We start from the raw sequence: 5892 nt of genomic DNA, 5'->3' as shown, positions 1-5892 counted from the left end.
CGCCTGGCGGTGGGTGGAGATGGGCAGCCCTATCCCGCCGCGCGCTGGCCCGGCCGGGGCCCCTCATTGGCGCGCGGCGGAGGCGCGTCGCGCCGCGACCGGGGTGGACTCGGGGTCGGGGAGCCGAGAGGGCGGCGTGGGGCCGTCGGCTGGGGCCTGGGGCGAAGGTGCAGTGCCTGCCATCGGCAGCGAGCCAAACAGCTTCGACGAAAGATAACAACAGCCTGCAGCACACCCCCTGCAGCACACCCCCACTTGAATAAAAGATTGGGGGGGCGGGGGGCTAGGTAAGCCCCATTCCCATAACCGATCACAAGACCCACACTATTTGAATGGCATTGCCCATCAACTTTGGGGGTGGGGGGGGCCGCTGCCCTCAAATATTTTATTGAGATCTCGGACCCTAGGAGTTGGCTCCTTTGCCTCCCTGAATTCTCTGAACACGTGTCTCCCCCCCCCCCAAAAAAGGCAAATGCAGTGCTGGCATTTTCTATTTTGAAATAGCCACCGACACCAATCAAGTTCACAAGCTGCAAGCGGTTCCAGGGTGCCAAGGGGTGGGGAGTTGGCGGCTGTAGCAGCGGCACCTGCCACAGTGGCCGAGGAAGAGTGCCGGGGGAGCAGCTAAGCCCCTCACCCCCAATCTGGGACCAGGCCTGACGGTAGCTAACTCTTAAACTTGACTTAAAAACAAAGGAAATAAACTGTTTTTCTCGCCATGTATTTTTCTGCATTTCCTTTGCTTCTGAGCCCACTGCTTACAATTAGCCGCCACCACCACCACTCTTGTATGTATGTATGTAGACTGTAGTTCTCAAAAGCTTCTGCTATGATCAGTTTGTTCTTATATATTAGTTGTATCCGGGTAGGTTAGAGCAGACCCACTGACCTACCTTGGTCATATCCTAGTGTTGCCGTATTTCAAAAAGTGAAAATCTGGACACAAAAGTTGTGGAACACTTTTTTTTTTTGCCAAAAGTTATTGAGCTTTTTGTTTTGTTTTTTTTCTTTGCAAAATCTGGGGGGAAATGAAGTTTTTGAGCTGCTTTTAAGGAAATTTGGCAAAATCTATACTTCAGACATGGTTTGCCATACATCTGGATTTTCCTGGACATTTCAGTGATTTCCACACAGACACTGCTTTAGCCGGCTGAATACCAGCTGTGTCTGGAAATTTCTGGACATATGGCAACCCTAGCATATCCACTGAATTCAATGGATCTATCCAAGCCTATTTGGGGGGCTGGTTATGCTGCAACAGATGAACATGGCTACCCCTCTGGAAATTGCCTAATGACTTCCCCTCTAATCATAGCTCCAAAATGTGTTCAATGGCACTCACTACCCAGTAGCAAGGTTTCGAAATATCAAGAGATAGGGAGGAAAATTGCTCTCCTGCTCCTGTGTTCTTAACAGGAGGCTGAACTGCAGGAATCAGCATGTGAGTAATCTACTGATAAAAGGAATATGAACCAGGGGCAGTAAAGAATCTAGCAATCATCATAAGAGGAGTTCCGCTGCATTACACAAAAGGCCTGTAAAGTCCAGCATTATGTTGTCATAGTGGCCAGCCAGGGGGTCATAGGAAGCCCACTAGCAATTTGGTGGGGATCACTAACAAGCATGCTTAAAATGGCAGTCATGTATATTATTGCATATAAGTTGATAGAACATGGTCTTGGGCACAGCCTTAGCCCAGCCATCAAGGATGAGTGGATCCCAATCTACAAATCCCATATTTTGGTTAACAGTTTGTGCCCATCTGAGACAGACATTTTTACCACTCCAGGGCTGCAATCTAAGAAAAACTCGTTGCTTGGACCAAGTTTCAGTTTATTCACCATCAGCCAGTTCATTTCCAACCCTAAACTCTAAGGATCCTTAGAAGGTGCTTCATAGCAAGATTGGTTCATGTGGCTCACATGGAAAAGAGAAGCGGATATAATACTGATAATCCACACCAAATCCCAGAATGCCCATACCCAGGAGATTCATGTACATATTAACACAGGAGAGTGGAAAGTTTAGGCAATGCAACCCTTGGTTTTAAAAAAACTTTCCCATCCCTTTTCTAGAGCCTTTCAGCAATGCAGGAACCATGGGAGTTCAATGCCCACAACCACTAATCACGCCAGTCATTTGATGATGACAAGAGACAATTTACCATACACACACACACACAACCTTCATACTGCAATCTTATACCCACTTCCCTGGGGGTACACCCCACTGTACTCATTTATGCTGTTAAGAACACATGTATAGAATTGTGCTTTAAATTGTTTTGGCTCTTATACTAACCAAACTTACTTGGAAGTGAATCACTCCCCCCCCCCCCCAGTATGACTCACTTCCAAGTAAACATGATTAGGGTGGGGCTGTTTCTCTGTACAATTTTGCCATTTGGAGTACAAAGTTATAAAAGATAGAATGGGATTACATTGTTTTCAAGCAGTTACATGCATTTAAGTACGTCGTCATGAGGCAAATTCAGCCAGCTTGTTTCTACAGTGGTACCTCAGGTTACAAATGCTTCAAGTTACAGACTCCACTAACCCAGAAATAGTGCTTCAGGTTAAGAACTTTGCTTCAGGATGAGAACAGAAATCGTGCTCCGGCGGCGCGGCGGCAGCAGGAGGCCCCATTAGCTAAAGTGGTGCTTCAGGTTAAGAACAGTTTCAGGTTAAGAACGGACCTCTGGAACGAATTAAGTACTTAACCCGAGGTACCACTGTATTAACAATAACTGCATTGTAAACAGAGACTCAAATCCTGTAGACCTGGTTACATGGATGCAGCTTTAGTGAATAAGCAGGTGAGTTTGCTTCAGGATTGTTCTAAAAAATGGCTTTGTTCATGATCAAGCTGTTCTCTATAGGGTGCTGTCCAGCTCACTACTTCATTTATAAATGACAATGAGCAGTGCTGGAAAACTTTCTGTCTTTAAGCAACAACCTCTGATATTAAATCCCTTTCCTCTAACCTCAGATGTGTTAGGAATGGCTGTGGTTACTAAGTGCTAAGAGAAAGGCATTATGCACGTGTTTAGGTGCACTTTTATTAATTACTACTTATCTAACCTTGATACTGAAAAAAAGATGCAGGGGTTCAGAATTGTTGAGCTGAATTCAAGGTGTGTTCCAATTGAAAATGAGTTAAGAGCTGCTAGGTTTTTTTGTTTGTTTGCTGTATTAATTCTTATTCTATTAATAACATACCCTTTTAACAAATCTACTTCTCTGAGATTCAACATCTGCAAGGCTGTCAACTAACCAGAAAGGAACTCTGGCCTCTTCCTGTGCATTTAACAGCAGCTTGGTCGGCAAGAAATCAGAAGTTGCTTTCGCAGCATAGAGCTAAATATTGCCTCCTGCTAATGCTTGAAGCTGAAGCTGATGTTTACAACACTGTAGAGTTTTCTGGGGTTTTTTTAGTGGCAATCCTTAGGTATCTGTGTTGAGTTATTTGGCTTTCTGGAATGATCCTAAAAACCTTTAGGCCTTTGAAGCCCTTAAGTCCCCAAGTATGACATGGCCTATGCTCTTAGCATGGTGAAGAACTGGAAGAAAATATAAAGCAGGCATAATGATTCCATCTCTTTGATTCCATAAACCAGTACACAGGATAGCTGTGTAGTATAGTTATCTCCTGTGCATGTAGAAGGGCCAAGGTTCAATTCCTGGCATCTTTAGGCGGGGCTGGGAGAGACCCCATCTGAAACCCTGGAGAACTGCTGCCAGTCAGTGTAGACCAGGCACCCCCAAACTCTGCCCTCCAGATGTTTTGGGACTACAACTCCCATCATCCCTTGCTAACAGGACCAGTGGTCAGGGATGATGGGAACTGTAGTCCCAAAACATCGGGAGGGCCGAGTTTGGGGATGCCTGGTGTAGACAATAGAAGATGGATCAATGGTTTGAAATTGTATAAGGCAGTTTCTTATGCTTCTGTATATCTGAATACAGTATTTGCTTCCCATGTGCGTGGGGGGATATTAATAAATACTTTAATGCATTATGAGCATTCATGAATTACAGACAAGGTGCTAAGTTAAGTTTTGTTTCTGACTATTCTGAGGTGAACTTCTTTATCTCAGCTGACTCATATTTCTAGTGGATGCATCAACCTGCCACAGAATCAGCATTCTAAATCTCCTGGTGTTTGTATGACTCAGGAAACTGCAGAACTCATATTGCCTGTGACCCACTATAATAAACTGGAAATGCAGCATTGTAGTAGTTTCAAAACTCATTTTGAGTAATGCAATGAGAAATTTGAAAATGTCAATCCAATACTATTTTTGGTTGATTTTTACATAAAAATAGAACCACCAGATTTGATACATATATACTCAAAAAGTCCAATTTATTTCAGTGGACTTTATTGAAAGTAAGTTTGTATAGACTGCAACCTGATGCTACAAACCTGATGGAAGAAAATTACATTGAAACAAGTGGTGCTTCCAGGTTAAAGTAAAGGTAAAGGGACCCCTGACCATAGGTCCAGTTGTGACCGACTCTGGGGTTGCGGCGCTCATCTCGCTTTACTGGCTGAGGGAGCTGGCATACAGCTTCCGGGTCATGTGGCCAGCATGACTAAGCTGCTTCTGGCGAACCAGAGCAGCGCATGGAAATGCCGTTTACCTTCCCGCCGGAGTGGTACCTATTTATCTACTTGCACTTTGATGTGCTTTCGAACTGCTAGGTTGGCAGGAGCAGGGACGAGCAACGGGAGCTCACCCCGTTGCGGGGATTCAAACCGCTGACCTTCTAATCAGCAAGTCCTAGGCTTTGTGGTTTAACCCACAGCGTCAACCGCGTCCCACTTCCAGGTTAGCATGGATAAAATAAACCAATTTCATTTTTCAAGTAAGAATAAATCATTTCAAACACAATGGAAAGTTGAAATGTATTAGAAATGAACAAAACCAGGATTAAGTTTTACTGAAGGACGATTGTTGGAACCCAAGGAATAACAGCATTTGAAATCTTAACATCTACATATTTACTAGTAAATAAATCATTGAGATCATTCCTCTTCTCCCAGGACTTTTAAACGGGGTGAAGGTGTTGTTTTTGTTGTTCCAATGTTATGCATTTCTGTGTTTTTATATTGTAAACCGCCCTGTGATCCTCGGATAAACGGTGGTGTAAAAAATAAATAAATAATGAGGCTTTCTTCCCAGTATGTTTCGTATTGCAGTCCTAAAGAAAAGAAGAAATGATGAATTAACTAGGAGGCTCACTCCACTCGCCAACACTAACCGCCAGAGCTTCTCCCTTCCCACCCCATGCGACTACTAAGCTCACTTTCCCCTACCCCAACTCTGAAGCCTTTCCTGTCTTCTATTCCGCAGCCCCACTCTGCACCCGTTTCCACTGCCACCGGCCATGTGCACGTCTCCCACTCCCATGAAAACTGTGCCACGGAAAAAAGCAGGCAAATGCAACCTTCGTCCCTTCCTCTCCTGGGAGAGACTCATCTGCAAGATCAGGGGTGCCAACTTGAATAATCGATCACAAGATGCGGCACACACGAACATCATTTGATTAGCAATGGCTATTAATTTTGGGAGGGGATATTTGGGAAATATTTTAGGGGCCTCGGCTGCCATCCTGTAAGGCACCCAGCTGTTCCTGGGCTCCGGCTCCCACCAGCACCCCACGTGCATACACGGGAGTCTGGCAGCACCTGGGCGGCCACAGGTGAGCCAGCCAGAACCGCAACACGGCCGGTAAATTGTCAGGACTCAACGGGGGGGGGCAGGCGTCTCCCCAATAAACTCACTAGGGCTCCCCCCCCCCGTCCCACCTCGCCGCTCAGAGCAGCGACCCCGCCTTCGGAACAGTCCCGTCGGGACTCTCGCCTCCTTCCCACGGCAGGCGCCGGAGG

At 45.7% G+C, this 5892-nt stretch overlaps 1 long non-coding RNA gene across 1 annotated transcript; it reads right to left on the bottom strand.

Moving 5' to 3' along the window:
• Window positions 1–4335: 4335 nt before the first annotated feature.
• LOC310846510 lies at window positions 4336–5881 on the bottom strand. The gene is made up of 2 exons (XR_014565367.1): window positions 5812–5881; window positions 4336–5204 (listed from the first exon to the last, which is right to left on the bottom strand). It is a non-coding gene; the product is annotated as an uncharacterized lncRNA (long non-coding RNA).
• Window positions 5882–5892: the final 11 nt, after the last annotated feature.

This window comes from Podarcis gaigeae (genome assembly GCF_964106915.1).
Source record: "Podarcis gaigeae genome assembly, chromosome: 6".
Taxonomy (NCBI): domain Eukaryota; kingdom Metazoa; phylum Chordata; class Lepidosauria; order Squamata; family Lacertidae; genus Podarcis; species Podarcis gaigeae.
Note: the sequence above shows the minus strand (reverse complement) of the source record. Positions and strands in the feature narration are given on the sequence as shown.